Source organism: Geotrypetes seraphini, chromosome 1 (assembly GCF_902459505.1).
Source record: "Geotrypetes seraphini chromosome 1, aGeoSer1.1, whole genome shotgun sequence".
Classification (NCBI taxonomy): Eukaryota; Metazoa; Chordata; class Amphibia; order Gymnophiona; family Dermophiidae; genus Geotrypetes; species Geotrypetes seraphini.
The window spans coordinates 248,027,531-248,047,029 of record NC_047084.1 but is presented as its reverse complement, the minus strand read 5'-3'; the positions used below and the strand labels follow the sequence as shown (position 1 = coordinate 248,047,029).

The following is a 19,499-nucleotide window of genomic DNA, read 5'->3' as shown; positions in this document are numbered from 1 at the left end:
AGCACTTGTTTCTTCTCCTCCCCCCCCCCCAAACTAGAGAATGACACAAGGACAAATTTGGCTTTACAAATTTGTCGCTGTCCCTGGAGGAACTCAATTTCTCAATCCGTCCTCCTTTTTATGGAACCATTTGGTAACATTACATAAGCTCTACAGACTCTCACCTTCAATGTGGTAATTTTTTGAAATGCCCTGTTTATGTAACATTTATCCCAACACTGGAAATAAACTGTAAAGCCAGACTAATGGAAATAAACTGTAAAGCCAGACTAAGAAATTAGCCTAGGCTTGTGGTGTTTATGATGAATATGAATTATGTGCCATGCAGCGACCTGCTTCAGCCCATCCAGCCTGCATTGGGATTTAACCTCGTATAACATCAATGATTTTGTCCAAGTAACAAACCTGACAAGAAAATTACTCAAGAAGGGGCCTTAGGCGCCTGGGCCAGTCAGAGCCTTAGGCTCCTCTCCGGTGCATCACAGGATGCACCAGGAAGGAACAGGCCAGCCATTTTGAAGAGATGGGCCTGCCGGCCAGAGGGAGTAGACATCCCTCCTGTCAGCCTTTGTCTTATAAGTATGGGGGCAGGGGGGCCCGGCAGCAGGAGGGAGTGGGCATCCCTCCTACCATCCTGTATCATAAAGGTGTGGGCTGACAAGCAGGTTGTCAGGGGGGCAGATGACCCGCAGCACGAGAGAGTGGTCATCCTTCCTGCTGAACAGGAAGCTTTGAATGGCCTGGGGGGAGATAGGTGGGCGGCAGGAATCGGGGAGGGGGTCTTTTTTAAAAAATTTGTGAGGAAAGGGTGTTGGAGCTGTCAAGGCAGGCTCAGGCACTGATTGGAAAGTAAGGCTATAACAGCTCAGACTCTGCTGGAAAATTGTGTCTGCAAATGTAGCACAACAAGGTTAAAAAATCACCCATCAATGATAGAGAATCACCCAGATTGCTTGTTTAAATTTTAATGAGCCCATTTTGCTAACATTTTAATATTAATGACCTCATTATACTACATTTGCATGGCAGAATCGAAGTCTGCTAGTAAGCTCGGAAAAGATCATGGTGAGCCATTCTGATAATCAGCCAGTAAAATACTGGCACCGGTTTAGCGACCATCATTAAGGTAATGGTAAATTAGCCATTGCTCTGAAAGGTTCTTCTGCAAAAAAAAAAAAAAAAAAAAACCCTCCTTATTCAGCAAATGCTATTCAAGAGAGGAGGGAAAGGGACATCAGTATAGCTTATTTAAATCGGATCATTAACATAGTGCTGCACTTTAAACCTGAGCTAAAAGGGCGCAGGGCCGTGTTATAGCATTTTAGTTAAGGCAACCTGCTTCAGGGGATTTCAACCACCGCCACTCCCATTAACATGGCCCTATGTCCTTTAAGCTCATATCTTTTTATATAGTATTTTTATGTGTTTTTTTTAAATTTCATGTTTATCCTAAGTGAGAATTTTTCACTCATCCTTTTCCTGCGATATATTAGTGTGTGTTGTTGGAGAGTGTTGTAATTAATTTTTGCCTTTTTTCCGATGCAATCACTTATGCCTTGTCAATAACTGATAGACATGTTTGCAGTTACGAAGTTGCAAAACAAAGAGTAGATATGTCCTAATAAGATTGGTGAACACTATTTGTTACATAAAAGTTCTTTATTCATCAAATATACGGTTTAAACTCAATGACTCGACATGTACATGTTTCGGCCTCAACCGGCCTGCTTCAGGAGTCTACAAAATATAGGTATAAAACCATTAAAAAAACATTAAAACAGAATATGTAAACATCCAAATATAGCAAAGCAACATTGTGGTACAACAAGGACAGGATGAACACATGAAACACATAAACAAATGCCGTAATTCATGAACTCTATACTTAAACGAAAAAACAGGCACACAAATATTTCAATTACAAATGACGCCAACATTTATATATATTCGTAACAAGTTTTAAAACAATATATATATTGAAAAATAAATATACTATATATAATTAATCATAGAAAGTGTGCAAGACATGCAAAGGACATATCTACTCTTTGTTTAGTGACTTTGAGTTTGTAGATTTGGTTCTCCTGTGTTTATCAAGTTTCAAGTGTATTAGGTGTTTTATATGCCGCCTATCAAGATTTATCTAAGCGGTTTTACAATCAGGTACTCAAGCATTTATCTTTGCAGTTACGAAGTACAACATTCATGCATAACTCATAGTATTCTATAAGTTATATAGTCATCCAGTAAAAAGTGACTGTACAGTATGGGGCTCATAATCAAAAGAGAAAAACGTCCAAAAGCCAGCCTAAGTCGGCACTTGGACGAACATTGTCAAAATACAGCCAAGTGCCGATAATACAAACGGGTTTTGAATGTACAGTCAAACCTCGGTTTGCGAGTAACCCAGTTTGCGAGTGTTTTGCAAGACGAGCAAAACATTCTTGTAAAACTTGTCTCACAAACCAAGTGTTGACTCGATTTGTGAGCACCCCCCCTCCCCCGAGAACCAGCATCGCTCCACCCACTCGCAAAGGCCCCCCCCCCGCTCGAACCGGCAGCCCCCGCCCGAACAACTTGGAACTTACCCCCCATCTGGCACCGGCACGCAGCCCACAGGACGTGTCGGTGCCGCTTGAAGAACTTCCTGCCTCTGCCGGGCCTTGAGCATGCATCTGCGCACCTGCGCATGCTCAAGGCCATCTAATTCTCCCTCTCGCCGAGATTCTCGGAGATCTACGAGAATCTTGGCGAAAGGGAGAATTAGATGGCCTTGAGCATGCGCAGATGCATGAGAGAGATTTGCATATAATGGAAGTGACAGGTATGCAAATCTCTCTCCATGCATATTCATTAGGGATATCTTGAAAACCTGACTGGCTGGGGGACCCCCAGGACAGGTTTGGGAACCACTGCACTAGCTGGTTAATGCAGTATATCGGCACTTAAACGGCCAAATGCTGATTCTGCCTCCAGAATGTCTCCAAAATAGCTGACTTTCACTTAGCCATTAATTGCTCATTTTCAGCAGCGATAACCACTTGTATTGCTAAAAATTGTCGAATATCCCTGAACAAGCGATTTAACCATTCAGCGGCCATTTCTGTTAAATCATTTTATTGACTAGCATGTCCTATCCAGTCTGCCCTGCCATACCATCTACCTATCTCTTCCTCTTTCTTAGAGATCCTACGTATTTGTCCCAAGCTTTCTTAAATTTAGGTAGTCTTCATCTCCACTACTTCCATCAGGAGGCCTTTCTACGCACCTAGCACCCTTCCTGTGAGATGACACTGGAGAACCTTACCAGACTAGCAATTCATCAAGCCACTAGGACTCGAGTATGAGTCGATGGCACCTAACAACAACAACTTCTGAGTCTGTTCCCTTTCCATCTTCATTTTATGCACCCACATTCCAGAACTTCCTTTCAAGTGAGAGAGACATGCCTCTTGTGCATTTATACCATGGAGGTATTTAAATGTCTTGGTCATATCTCCCCTCTCCCACCTTTCTTCCAAAGGATACATATTGAGATTTTTAAGTCTGTCTCCATATGCTTTATGATGAAGACCACTGACCATTTTAGTAGCTGCCTTTGGATTGATATCATCCTGTCTATATCTTTGTAAAAGTACATTCTCCAGAACTATACACAGCATTCTAACAGAGGCATTATCACCTCATTTTACCTGCTGGTTATACCTCTCCCTATGCACCAAGCATCCTTCCAGCTTTCACCATTGCCTTTTCTATTCATTTGGCCACCTTAAGATCAGAGCTGGCATCAAAGAGAAGGCTTGGGGGTGAGCCATGTGCAGCGGCTTCCCGCATCCCTACAAGTGCAGCTGAAGGCAGGAAGGAGCAGCATAACATCTGGAAGGAGGTAACTGGGATCCCCCACTGACACGGAAGGCTTCCCTCTGACATCAGCTCTGACATCGCAAGAAAGCCTTCTTGGTCAGCTTTGGAGAAGGGAAGCAAGCAGGAAGGAGGGCACGGGATCCCCTGCAGCCATTAAGTAGGAAGTGGTGCAAGAGACCTGCGCAGTGCATACCCCCAACAAGCAGCTCACGTACCCTACTGTCTGTTGAGAACTTCTGATCTACACCATCAGGTGTAACTACCCTTTTGTAGATTATGGTATCATCTGCAAAGAGGCAAACCATACCAAATAGCCCTTCAGCAATATCACTTATAAAAATGTTAGAGAACCAGCCCAAAAACAGAACCTTGCAGCACACCACTGGTAACATCCCTTTCCCCAAAGTGAGCTCCATTTATCACTACCTTCTGTTGCCTTCCACTCAACCAGTTCCTAACCTAGTCAGTCATTTTAGGGCCCAGTTTATTTATACAGTGTATCAAAGTCATGCATCATGCACCTTTGTTCATTGGTCATTCTGCAAACATAGTCAAGTCCCAGGCAAAACAGCAAATAGGTAAATTAAATGTTCCATTATTTCTTTTTAATATGGAATTTCAAATTTCTCAGACTGTCATGGCATATTGAAAAATGAGAATAGAAATCCCACAGGTTTATGAAGAACAGACTTTTAAAAATTATTTATAATTTTTCAATCATTATATTATCGTAATGAAACCAGAAAAAAAGGTATCATATACAAAACATTTACCATAATCAATACATCCATTCATAATTCCTTTTCAAACCCACATTAATGGGGAGATATACTTCATTACTAAAGAAAATTATAGGCAAAAATGAATAAACTCAAGGTCCATACATTATGGATCTGGATACATTCTTAATTTGATAAGGATAATTATTACTTCCTCTTATTCTTTATAGTTAAACAGTGTTCATTTCATCTCTCTAGCAAGCAAAAATTGTTGTAATTGTTTTGAGTCCCAAAATACAAATTCAGTATCTTGTAATTTAACAAGGCCCTTACAAGGAAATTTTAAATAAAACGATGCCTCCAAAGCCAAAACCCTAGCTTTTAACTTCAGAAATTATTTTCTCCTTAATTGAATGGCTCTAGAGACATCCAGAAAAATTCTAACCAAATCTCCACAAAATTTCATTGATCTTTTCTTAAAATACAATTTCATTAGTAACATCTTATCTGTCTCACTCATGCATGTTATCACCAGACCGTGTCTGGATCAAATCCTGACTATCCTCCAGGAACTCTGTTAAATTAATTTCAGTTGATATCAAGTGGTCTATACCCTGGGCAGACTCTATTTTTTTCTGAGGAATATAATAATAATTACTAATTGGGAAACCCTCCGCATTGGGTAATCCCAGTATTTCCTTTACAAATTTCTTTAACAGAACTTCAGGTGATAATAAATGGGTTACTGGAAAATTAACCAAACGGAGGGTCCGTGCTCTATACAAGTTTCCCATAATTTTTATCTTAGAATGTATCACCGTAAAATCATTAACCGCAGAGATAGAGACAGTCTGAAGTGTAACAAGTTGAGATTCCACTACATTCAACCTTTTACCTAATGAACCCAAATTAGTATCCCCAATATAACAACTGGGTGAAAGTACAAAAGTAATGTCCCAAAAAAGGAGTAAACCAAAACAAAAAAATAGGACAGTTTGTTTAAATGCCTTTAAACCGAAACGGTGCTCAGATTCCACGAGTGGAACAGAAAGTCTCAAAGCAGAGGAAGAACCCCTTAAAGAGATTTTCAGAGTCTATCACTGCACCAACTTCTTAAGGTAGAAAGGTAGTTAAAATATAGTCCATAGTGACACAAAACTGTGTAAAAAATCTTTTTTCTTTTTCAATTTAAATTATTATAAAATAATTATTATAATTATTATAAAATAATTTAAATTGAAAAAGAAAAAAGATTTTTTACACAGTTTTGTGTCACTATGGACTATATTTTAACTACCTTTCTACCTTAAGAAGTTGGTGCAGTGATAGACTCTGAAGATCTCTTTAAGGAGTTCTTCCTCTGCTTTGAGACTTTCTGTTCCACTCGTGGAATCTGAGCACCGTTTCGGTTTAAAGGCATAACTGTCCTATTTTTTTGTTTTTGGCCCAAATTAGTATCCATATTTTCAAACTTCTGAGAGACTGTGAAAAATCTACTGTTTGTTTCACTGTTGACCTAAGAAATCCCTCAACTCTAGAAATACCCAACCACAAGTCCTTTAATGTGATATCTTGTGATTCCTCTGGTAATGATTGTTCCTCCACTGCACTCGAAAAATCGAGTGACTTAGAAATTGAGGTAAATACTAACTTAATAGTTTGAGTAGAGGAAACCCCATACTCAGTGGAATTAGTAGGATTGGTCTTCATCCCACTATCACTCGATACTGGAGGAGGGGGAGGAGTTCGATCGAGGGGACTCAATAATGCACCCGAACAGACTTTTTTTTTTTAATTATCTGGAATTTGTGAGAGGCACAGAGCATATCTGAAGGGTTCATAAGGATTCTCAGTGAATGCTGAATGCAGTTTCATAAAAGAATGTGAAACACTTATGCCTCAACTTAGGGCATGGGAAACACACATGCAGAGAGACAGAGGAAGAGAGATGAAGTGTCTGAAATGTGCAAGATAACAGTGTCCTCTGAAGCAGTCTTTTACATCCCATTCCCCCTATTAAGATAGCATAAAAAATAGGTCTGCCATAACTATTAAAAACAGTTCATAATCAGTCGTATGCGAGACACCAGCGCGCCAACAATGGAGGGCATAAAATTCAGCGCAAGACACCAGCGCACCACGGGAAAACTTAGTTTTAAAGAGCTCTGAAGCAGGGTGTGAGTGGGGAACCTCTCCACTTTACTGCATAGTTTTCGCACTGCTGTTTGGGTGGGGGGTTTGGGGGGTTGGAACCCTCCATTATAGAGAAAATGGAACTTTTTCTGATTTTTTTCGGGAAAAGTTCCATTTTCTCTATAATGTGGGGGGTTGCCCCCCCCCCCAACGGCAGCGCGAACAGTATGCAGTAAAGTGTGTGGGGGGGGTTCTCCCCCACACACACCCTCCGTCGGAGCTCTTTAAAACTGAATTTTCCCACAGCGCACTTGTGTCTTGCACCAAATTGTCAGCGCTCGATTGTCGGCATGCTGGTGTCTGGCGCACGATTGTCCCAACACCATTAAAAACATGTTGTCCAGACCTGTAGCTACAAGTCTTCAATGGCGCAGGTCATATTTAAGAGGAAAATAGATTGAGCCATCAGAGAAAATATGTAGTGGTAGAACTCTTATTGATGCCTTTTTGATGACAGGGTAAGTGGAAGGGGTTACTTGGCAACTTTGCTAATAAGCGTCATCCAATTTCATTCAGTTTTCTGTTAGATACACTAAGAGAACACCCTGTGACCCTAGCTCACACCTTCTATATGCCCTCTATGACTTTTATGCCTGTATTCTCTGTGCTGTCTTAAAAGGCAATAGTCTAGTTAAGTTAAGTTGAAATTTCAAGGCAATGAGAGCATGTAATTATACTTGTATCAGTAGGCTGTCTACTGTCCATGGCTAGTTCCCACAAATGTGCACTCACATACAGTAGGGCTGTAAACTGGAAGCATACTATATCTGGCCCAGAGGTTGAAAGATTGCAACACACACAGTTCTACCACTTTCTATAAAGAAGAAAAGAGTATTGAAATCTCGTGGAGGTCAGAACACATTGTGTGATGTCATTAAGAATTTTGAAAGCTGCTCCACCCCCTTTAGGTCCCTCTCTCTAATGAAAAACAGTATCTGATTCTTTGAGATCAAAGCACAGTGTCATCTCTGCTAGCAGTCTTAACCCATAGAGAAAATAGAAACATGATGGCAGATAAAAGCCAAATGGCCCATCTAGTTTGCCCATCCACAGTAACCATTATCTCTTTCTCTCTCTGAGAGATCCCACGTGACTACCCTTTTGAATTCAGACAATCTGTCTCCACCACCTCTTCCGGGAGACTGTTCCACCCTATCTGTAAAAAAGAATTTCCTTAGATTACTCTGGAGCCTATCACCTCTTAACTTCATCCTATGCCCTCTCATTACAGTTTCCTTTCAAATGAAAGAGACTCGACTCATACGCATTTACATTACATAGGTATTTAAACATCTCTATCATATCTCCTTTCCTCCAAAGTATACAAATTGAGATCTTTAAGTCTGTCCCCATAAGCCTTATGATGAAGACCACATACCATTTTAGTAGCCTTTCTCTGGTCCGACTCCATCCTTTTTATATCTTTTTGAAGGTGTGGCCTCCATAATTGTACACAATATTCTAAATGAGGACTCCCAAAGTCTTATATAGGGGCATCAATACCTCCTTTTTCCTACTGGCCATACCTCTCTCTATGCACCCTAGCATCCTTCTATCTTTCACCATCACCTTTTCAACCTGTTTGGCCAGCTTAAGATCATCACATACAATCAAACCCAAGTCATGCACTTAAGTTCTTCACCCCCTAAACTGTACCGTTCCCTCGGGTTTTTTCAGCCCAAATGCATGACCTTACATTTCTTAGCATTAAATTTTAGCTGCCAAATTTCAGACCATTTTTCAAGCTTCGCCAGGTCTTTCTTCGTGTTATTCACGCCATCCAGCATGTCTACTCTATCCCAGATTATATAAAGGTCTCACAATTCTGGGCACAAATCCCAGGTCTGCGGGCAAACTAATTAGTTAATGAGCCATTAACAATTACTGATATTGTCATTAATTAGGGCTTACGCATGAAATCTGCCCATGCATTATTCTATAACACTGCATGCACAGATTTCATAGTACACAACTCAAAAGGGGGGCTTGGCCAGCGAAGGAGCATGGGTGTGTTAGGGGCATTCCCAAAATTTAGGTGCAGTATTATAGAATAAGGTCTTTTATGTACTCAACTGCCATTAGTTACATGCTGGCATTTACACCAGGTTACAGCAGGTGTAAGTCTTTGTGCTCAAAATTGGGCTCAGGAATCTGCATTATTGAATAAGCGCTTTAGCATGGATCTTAACAGTGCCTTACCTTAGGCGACAGTACTGAATCTACTCTCTCTATGTGTGTGTGTGTTCATATGTCTGATTCTCTACACCCCACCCACCAATGTGTGTGTCTCACAGAACAGAGTACTGCCAAGTGACCTAAATCAAGGAATGAGACTTTTGGCTAGTCCTTTGTTTTTAACTTAAACTGCAATATTTTGTGATGTTTGCAGGCCCTGCTTCTACCATTAGAAATCAGCATGGTTTTGTCCAAAATCCAGGACTGGCCCGACACCTTCCTTTTGGGCTGGGTCACTTGGCCACTGTGTAACTTTAAACAATTCATCCGATTTCATTGCATTTCCTGCCATAGTTAATAGAATACTCAGCATTCCATTTTGCATGTTCCTTACATTCCTGGAGATTTTATTTGTCGTTTTCCTATAAAGAAGCAGACCAGTTTAGTTCACAAAAATAGGACAGAAAACACTGAGATCGTTTTGAAAGCTCCTTTGCCATTGGTTAGTAGTTATTACCATATGCAAGTTTCTGTGACAAACACGGCATTATGAAATGTTCAAACATCCCCATGTTAAGTGTTATTTTTGGATTAGGCTGCAAACTGTAGCTTTGCCAAGTACACTAAATGCTCTGCTTTTTCCTAGCAAGTAACATAGTAAATGACGGCAGATAAAGACCCGAGTGGTCCATCCAGTCTGCCCAACCATATATGCTCCATAAATTAATTATTTAGTTTAAATGATCCTTTTTCTTAGATATTTCTGGGCCATAAACCCAGAGCCCTGCCCAATAGTGCACTTAGGTTCCATTTACTGGAGTCTCCATAAAAGCTCACTCCAGCCCATCTTAACCATCCCAGCCATCAAAACCCTCCCCAGCCTGTCCTCAACTGAATGTTCATATACGGGACACAGGCTGTGCAAGCCTGCCCAGTACTGGCCTTAGTTTCTTCAATGTATACCCATTATTTTCTGATTAGAGATCCTCTGTGTTCATCCCATGCTGTCACCGTTTTCTTCTCTACCACCTCCCTACGGAGCACATTCCACGCATCAACCACCCTCTCTGTAAAGAAGAATTTCCTAACATTACTCTTGAATCTACCACCCCTCAACCTCAAATTATGCCCTCTGGTTTTACCATTTTCCTTTCTCTGGAATAGATTTTGTTCTACGTTAATACCTTTCAAGTATTTGAACATCTGAAACATATCTCCCCAGTCCCTCCTTTCCTCTAGGGCAGGGGTAGGCAATTCCGGTCCTTGAGAGCTGGAGCCAGGTCAGGTTTTCAGGATATCCACAATAAATATGCATGAGATAGATTTGCATCTCAAGGAGGCAGTGCATGCAAATCCATCTCATACATATTCATTGTGGATATCCTGAAAACCTGACCTGGCTCCGGCTCTCAAGGGCCGGAATTGCCTACCTTTACTCTAGGGTATACATATTCAGGGCTTCCAGTCTTTCCTCATATGTCCTCTGGCACAAACCTCCTACCATTTTCATTGCCTTCCTCTGGACTGCTTCAAGTCTTTTTATGTCCTTCACCAGATATGGTCTCCAAAATTGAACACAATACTCCAAGTGGGGCCTCACCATCGACCTGTACAGGGCCATTAACACCTTCTTTCTTCTACTGGTCATGCCTCTCTCTATACAGCCTAGCATCCTTCTGGCAACAGCCATCACCTTTTCACACTGTTTCTTTGCCTTTAGATCTTCAGACACTATCACCCCAAGGTCCCTCTCCCCATCCGTGCATATCAGCCTCTCACCTCCCAGCACATACGGCTCCTTCCGATTTCTAATCCCCAAATATATTACTCTGCACTTCTTTGCATTGAATTTTAGTTGCCAATTATTAGACCATTCTTCTAACTTTTGCAGATCCTTTTCCATGTTTTCCACTCCCTCCTCGGTGTCTACTCTGTTACAAATCTTGGTATCATCTGCAAAAAGGCAAACTTTTCCTTCTAACCCTTCGGCAATATCATTCACAAACATATTATCAGAAATAACCAGGTGATATAAGAGATTGCCAGTGAAAGCAAGCAAATGGAAAGATATAGGACCAAATTTTTTTAAATGGTACAAAAAAATTGGCACCTGATAAAATAAGCACTCAGTGTGCCATGTTTGTTGCCATTTATATAACATAGCTTTGCATCAGGATCAATACCTAACTTTTAGGCATGAGGATTTACAGCAACTGAACACTGGTGTAAATCTTTATGTCTAAATTAGGTACAGAACCCCCTTATTCTGTAATACCATGAGCAAGTGGCAGGAACAGCCCTGATCTGCCCATGGACACACACCCCCTTCTCAGTTCCACAAGAAAAATTTATATGCTGATCCCGGTGCTGAAAGATGCACACACAAATTTAAATTAATGGCAATTAGCACTGATAATTATTACCACCCAATTATTACTGCTAATTGACTCATTTGGCAATTATATTGTGTGTGTCCCAATTTGCCGGCACAATTCTGAACACCACATATAGAATTAAGGGGTTAATGTGTAAACATTACAACATCACAGTATCTGAAATGCATTTGGATCATGACCCTAAGAGAACTGTGGCAAACAAAGAGGTTATGATCACTTGGGACATCCCCATCCCAACTAATAAAAGACTGAATGTACAAAAACTGGACAAAACAAATGTTTGAAGACATTTATCTAAACACAGTCCAGCTTCACAGAGTGCCAATGGGGAAATGGCAGTAATTTCCAATCTCAGACACAATCACTTTCCAAACACAAAAAGATGTATTTCTCCACCCACAGTCATTTGATCTTAAAAGTACAGTGACATCAAAACAGGGCTTTCTTCGCCATTTTATGGCTTATTGACTGTTGCTTTACAGGTCCAGGCAGCCTTCTCTAACCTGGATTTCAATTCACAGTTTCCTGCCAAATTGACAATCCCAGGCAGTGCTCCTACTTTCACATTTCACCAATGCTTCCCTAGGCTCACTATAATACTGGTCATATTTCAAGTCACACATTTACTTTTACTTTCTAATTGAGTAGCACATAACTGACCTGCCTTTTCTAGTTGGGGCCAGTATATGGGGAACACTAACCACCCTTAATGAGATCAATATGACCCTGTTCCCACCCATGGTTCCCAGATGTTTATTACTCAAGATACGGTCAAACATGGAGGCTTTTAAAGTGCCTACAAAAGACTCAGCTTTTTACACACAGCTTCCTGCTTTAGCTGTGTTACGGTTTCACACAGAGAAGCTCCCCTACCCCAAAGTTTGACACAGTTTTTAACCAAATATCTCTTCTAATTTAAAAATAAACTCTCTCTTATTTAACAGGATCATTTCATTTATATTTCCAACCTTTACTGGTTCATTCATATATCCCTTCATCTGGCATACCTTGCTCTTGCAGCACATATCTGGCTTTTGTGTTTTATGGCAGAGTGAAATTTCTGGCAAGAAGAGCGAGGATCCAAGATGGCGATTTGAGACAGGACGCGCTGAGCTGCGTGTCCCAGGACTGTGCTTTTTTCAATTTTCTTAACGGTAATTACTTACCGCGATGCCGAAGAGACGGGGCCGGAGTGCCGCTTCTGCCTCGCGGCGTCCTGGAGCCCCGGGTCTCGGGAATATTCAGGATTTACTGCGGCGCATGCAGGAGGTCGCAGTGACGTCGGATGGCGGCCCGCTGACAACACAGGGAGGCGAAACCAACGTGGATGTTCCTGGGCCCGACACTACACTGAGCCCCGACGTTAGGGCACCGCCCCCGCAACCCCAGACGACCAGCTCTCCCAGGGGCGGGGAAACCCCGGATTCATTGGTTTTCTCCTCTCCAGAGGCAAGGGAAGAGTTACTGGAGAGCTTGGAGACTGGGGCCCACTTTTCCAGGGCCCCTATGGAGGTACCTGGGGGAATATCATCTCAACATGAGGGGGAAGGGCTGAAGACACCCCCCGAAGGACTTCAGAACGGTGAGCACTCTACACTTACACAAACCTCAATTGAACTGATTAAACCTGCAGAAGTGACTTTAGACTCTATCTGGGATTTATTGGCTGGTTTTGTTAAAAAAATTACTCCTACACTCCAACAAATTGAAGGGAAAATTAAGGAACATGATAAAGAATTGAAGGATTTAAGGAAAGAAACGAATATTTCTAATTTATCTGTTCAAAAAATGGAAAAAGAAATTGTATCATTGAAACAAGTTCAAGAGGCTTTAGTTAAAGATAATATTAACCTAAGGAAGAAGACTGAAATGCTCGAGAACAATTCACGCAGTAATAACTTAAGGTTAATTAACTTTCCAAGACTCGAGTTAGTAACACCTAGAGAAATGCTAAAGAGATATCTAGTAGAGAACTTAGAGATACCCGAAGATTCATTACCACCATTTTCACGGGTTTATTATTTGCCTGATAAAGAACAAAATCAACAACTAAAAGAAAAACCCTCAGATCAAGAACTTCCAAATATATCGCAGATCTTAGAAACATCTGAGAAGGATCTAGCATCACCAACCACCATGATTATTACTTTAGCTTTGCCAATTGATAAAATATGGTTGTTAAAACTTTTCTTTAAAAATAGACAAAAAAGCTTTCTTGGTTATAAAATACAAATGTTCCCAGATTTGGCACGGGAGACGCAAAGGCGTTGCCGTGAATTTCTTCTATTGAAACCTGGGGTTTTATCTTTGGGAGCAACTTTTTATTTGAGACATCCGTGTAAATGTATTGTATATCACCGTACTCTTAAATATGTGTTTTTTGAACCATCACAATTGACAAACTTTGTGGCTATGTCTCGCCTGAATGTTAACAATCTTTGAGCCCTATATTTAGGATATTGTGACCTCATCTCAGTGCTATAGTTCTCAGTTTCTTTTACAATTTTCTTTTTAGATAATTTCGCCAATTTTCAATAATTCTTGGATTCTAATTGTGGACTTGAGCATAAATAGTACATTAGTTTAATTTAAGATTTATATTGCTTTGTATTTGATACCTATCCTATTCTTGCTTTCTGTACAAGTGAAATACTTGAAATTTAAGTTGAAAATAATAAATAAATAATAATAAAATTTCTGGCAAGAAAATAGAAACATAGAAAATGAAGGCAGAAAAGGGCCAAAGCCCATCAAGTCTGCCCACACTAATGATCCACCCCCCTAACTTTACCCTCCTAGATATCCCATAGCCCATCAAGTCTGCCCGCTCTGATTGCCCTCCCCCAATTTACCCTCTTAGAGATCCCACCTGTGCATCCCATTTTTTCTTAAAATCTGGCACGCTGCTGGCCTCAATCACCTGCATTGGAAGTTCATTCCAATGATCAACCACTCTTTCGGTGAAGAAATACTTCCTAGTGTTGCCTTGAAATTTCCCACCCCTGATTTTTAGCGGATGCCCTCTTGTTGCCAAGGGTCCTTTAAGAAAGAAAATATCATCTTCCTCCTTGATACGACCGGTGATATATTTAAACATCTCAATCATGTCTCCCCTCTCCCTACGTTCTTCAAGATAGTACAGCCGCGATTTAGTCAGCCTCTCCTCGTATGAGAGATCCTTGAGCCCCGAGGCCATCCTGGTGGCCATTCATTGAACCGACTCAACTCTCAGCACATCTTTTCGGTAGTGTGGCCTCCAGAATTGTACACAGTATTCCAGATGAGGTCTCACCATGGATCTGTACAACGGCATTATGACCTCGGGCTTCTTGCTATTGAAACTTCTATGGATACACCCCATTTGTCTAGCCTTGAATGAAGCCTTCTCCACTTGATTAGCAGCTTTCATATCTTCACTAATGATTACTCCTAAATCACGCTCTGCTGCAGTCCTAGTTAAGGTCTCACCATTTAGGGTGTAATTTCTGCACGGATTTCTACTGCCAAGGTGCATGACCTTACATTTCTTAGCATTGAAGTTAAGTTGCCAAGTTTAGGACCAGTGTTCCAACAGGAGTAGGTCCTGTGTCATACCGTCAGGCAAATTGCTATTACTTACTTACATAGTTTGGCGTCATCGGCGAATAATGTTATTTTTACCTTGAAGCCCCTTGGTCAGGTCTCCTACGAATATGTTGAAGAGGATTGGGCCTAAGACCGAGCCCTGCGGCACTCCACTGGTTACCTCTGACATTTTGGAGAGGGTACCGTTAACCACTACCCTCTGAAGTCTACCACTTAGCCAATTTTCGACCCCTGTAGTTAGTGTTTCTCCTAATCCCATCGATTTCATCTTGCTCAATAACCTACGGTGTGGAACGCTATCAAAAGCTTTACTGAAGTCCCAGTACTGGTGGTGTTCTAGAATTATATGTTTCTATTTTACCCCAGTTCCTCCACTTTGGAAGATTTTTTGTGATAACTTGTCCTCGTTCATAATCACATTTCATTCCACATTCTTCCTCGCTCAATTCATAAAGTGGCTCTCCTATCTTCATGGGATACTCTTCAGCACATCCCAACCCCCACCTTCTACCTGTGGGTGAATCACTCTTTTACTGCCAGCTTCAATATCAGTTCTCTGTAAACTATCCCCACTCCAGGGAAGCCTTCCTCCAAGAACCTGGTAACTCATTAGCCTGAGTTCCTCCTGTAGAACATTTCTGCAAGGGAGTGGAATTGGTGCCCAGGGTTTTCCAGCCTGTTCCACCCAGCTAGGGTGTTTCTCTGTCTCTGTGCATGAAAGGACTGGATCATCCCCATCTCTCAGCTAAAAGAGATTTACTCTCCCCAGGCTGCTACACTTCCTGGTGCAGCACAGTTTTACAGGCACTTCCCTTTTTCTTAACTCTTTGGTTACCCTCCCTACTGCTAGTGGATTACAGGAAGCTTTACCAGCAGCCTAAGGGAAGGAATATTAGGGTTCCTCAGTGGAGCATGGCTCTGAGCCATGACCATTTTTGAAAGCATTCCCACTGAATTGTGGTGGTGTGAATAGATGAACTATTAATCTTCCCCTGAGGTAGCTCGATTAAGCAGGAGGACCCCTGTTGGGAGAAATTCTGGGCAAAGTGTTCCAGTATACATGAAGAACATTGGGAGCAGTAACTGAGATAAGTGAATTTTGCCTCCATATATCGGGACATTTCTTATGAGAGTTCACCAATAATACTGCTATTTAAGCAGTTTCCCATATTTTTTTCACTTTAGTTGCAATCACATTTTCAAGTTTATTGTTGTAGACTCCTATTGAAAAGAATACATACTGAAGAATAAGAAGATTATGAATGAATCTTGATTTCTATGTTATGCGGAAGGTTTTTTTTTACAGACATGTGATGATATGGGTTCTAAAGGACAGCTTGTGAGTCCAGGAGCCAAGTTATTGAAATCTGGTTTTCTCCACTTTGCACTTTATTATTTATTTGTCTCAATTATATATGTTATATATGTTTAAGGACGGTTGATATTGACTACATCTGCGTCCAGAGGATTTGATGTTTTCTCTGCAATTCTCACCATTCACTGTGTTTTCCTACCCAAATTATCATTTGTCAGCTAACCTACTTTTAGCCCTCAAACAGAATTGTTCTTCATTTATGCCAAGGTAATATAAAGAAATAAAACAAAGGAAACATTGGACTAACTCAATGCATTTTATGATGAACTTTCAAAGGTAACCCTTCTTCTTCAGATCTGAAAAAGTGGACTAACACGACCACCATACCATTTCACTTCATTTCTGCCAAAAACCAAAGTAGAGGACAGCTTCAAGGTTTTTTTAGAAGCAACAGTAGCGAGTTCTTCACTTTAGAGAACTACCGGTACACTGGGGCCTTCTCATCAACATGCCCAGACACCTACAGATATCTTATCACAAGATTTCAGTACTTGCTAAATGCACTTTCTGTTCTGCATAGTGCATATGTAGATTAACACAACCTATTTTGAATTGCAGTGAAACAAAATCTTTTTTTTTAAGTTCAATTGTTTTTATATTACATAAAAGCTAAGCTAAATCTTGACCTTCATATTTGGAATCAGAGACACTTTGGATTTCAGTCACTTAAATTCTTTTTGGCCTCCAGAGGGTGAACAGAGCCAAAAGCCTAAAAAGCAACTGTTATAAAAGCAAATATTTAAGAGATTTTTGGCAAAAACAAAATATTCATCACAATCCCAGAAAAAGATATTCAGAACATGCAAGAAGATCCACCTTAAATACTGCATTAATATTCTCCACTGTAAGATACAAGTCTTGTATTCACCTCTAAGAACCTTCAACTTCAATATTCTATATTTAGTGCTGTTGAAAACTAGACTGGAGATTGTTGCTGAATACAGTGAAAATAATTTGTATTATCTTCTCCTAGACATACAAAGTACTGTAATAAGATGTTAAAATTTCCAGCCTTCTGCCTCAGAGTGTAGTGCTGCAGTCCTGGGGGTACAGGATTGAGCCCTCTATTTATTGTTTCTAGTCATGTCTGAAAATAATCACCAGTTTTGAATGAAGCCGAAACTAAAACTGAAAACTCAAGTTTGATTGTGTACATGTGAATCTGTGAGGGCTGCCGAGGACTGTCAGAGCTTGCAGTCTGCATCCTTCTACTAAACCCACACTATCCAAGCCCAAATATACTAATTTAAGCTATGAAAGACCATATTTTATCTCCAAGCAAAATAGCCTGTATAAAATAAATGTAAACCACTTTCATTGTACCTCAAAAATGGGGTATATCAAATCCATGACTCTGTTCATGAATTGCAGCTAAGGAAAACAAACTAAGAACTACCATACTTTTACAGTGGCTGACTTTGCACCAGACCTAGAAGGCCGCAAACTAGAAGTGTTGCTCCAGCACATGAAAATCGCAAAACCTTCATGTGCTCTGGAAAAATGGGAATGTGCAGATAAGCCTCCATGAAATCTAGTGAGGCCAGAAATTTCCCCAGCACCACTGATGCAATCACAGACCTCACATGGGATCTTGAGGGCCGTATTCACTGCTTTGAGGTTTAGAATCAGCCTCCAGTCTTCTGAGTCTCTCTTAGGCATTATGAAGTATATCGAATATCTTCTGGAGACCAAGTCTTCCTCTGGTGTAGGCTCTATGGCTTCCAGATCCAGCAACTTTTGCACTTTTGCTCTGACTTTGGTCCTTTTTTCTGACCTCCCAGCTAGAGAGTCTAGAAAAAGGTCCAAGAGTGGTTGAAAAGGACTCAGTTTTATACTCCTCCCTTATAATGTCCAGCACCCAACGATCTCTGGCAATCTCCATCCACATTCCCCAATAGGCTGATAACCTTCCTCTGATGGGTGAAGTCTTGGCTGACAGCTTGGCATCATAACTGCTTCTTGGGAGTCATGGCAAAGTGAGATCCTGAAGATTTCAGGCACCTGCCCCCCTCCCCCCTCCCCCCTCCAATCTTTGTCTAGAGCTTTGAAAGAAACTCTGGCCCAAAGGCCCTCCCGAGAACTGGCGATTATTACATTACATTACATTACATTACGGATTTCTATTCCGCCTATACCTTGCAGTTCAAGGCGGATTACAAAAGAATTGACTGGACATTTCCAGAGATGTAAACATTTCAGATGAGATTACTGGACATTTTCCAGTGAGGATGCAATTTTTTTTTTTTTTTTTTTTTTTTTTTTTTGGGTAACTGGAATTTTCTGGGTGAAGGTGAGAGGTTGGAGAAGTGAGCTGGTGGTAGGTAAGGGGGTTAGGATTTTTGGATGAATTTTTTGAAGAGCAGGGTTTTGATTTCTTTGCGGAACGTCTTGAAGTCGTCCGATGTTGTCAGCAGGTTGGAGACGGATTGGTTGAGTTTTGCTGCTTGAGTTGCCAGAAGATTATCGAACATTTTCTTGCGATGTGTGCCCTTGAAAGGGGGGAAGGTGAAAGGGTTAGGGGTTCTTCTGTGTCTTTTTGAGGAGATCTGGTTTAAGCGGTTGGTTAGGTAGGATGGGGAAGAGCCGTGTAATGCTTTAAATAATAGGCAGTAGAATTTGAATTGAATTCGTGCTTGTATGGGTAGCCAGTGGGAGTCTAAGAAGGCAGCTGTTATGTGATCATATTTTCTAAGTGAGTAGATTAGTCTGAGGGCGGTGTTTTGTATGGTCTGGAGTTGCTTTATCATAAAGGCTGGACAAGGGAGATATAGGGAGTTGCAATAGTCCAGTAGACCTAGTACTAAGGATTGTACTATTAGTCTGAATTGTGTTTGGTTGAAGAATTTTCTGATTTTGCGTAGGTTTCTCATGGTTAGGAAGGCTTTCTGTGTCGTCTTGTTGATTTGGGAGTGCATTGTGCAACATCTGTCTATGGTAACTCCTAGTAGTTTTAGTTCAAGTTGTATTGGGTATTTGGTGTTTTTGATTATCAGTTCTGTGATGGTAGGGGTTTTAGCCTTTTCAAGCAGGAGGAATTTTGTTTTTTCTGGGTTTAGTTTTAGTTTGTGATCCATCATCCATTTTTCTACTGTTTCTAAGGTTGTATCCAGCTTTTCTGTGGTGGTGGGTTCTAAAGGGTCGAAGGGGAGGAGTATAGTGATGTCGTCTGCGTAGCTGAAGGATGTGACGTTT

General features: G+C 40.9%; 1 protein-coding gene across 2 annotated transcripts in view; it reads left to right on the top strand.

Annotated features, from left to right (window-relative positions):
• The window catches only part of C1QTNF7 (C1q and TNF related 7), a 100,397-nt gene that overhangs the window by 49,069 nt on the left and 31,829 nt on the right, over nt 1-19,499 (top strand). The gene's annotated exons all lie outside the window — the stretch shown is intronic.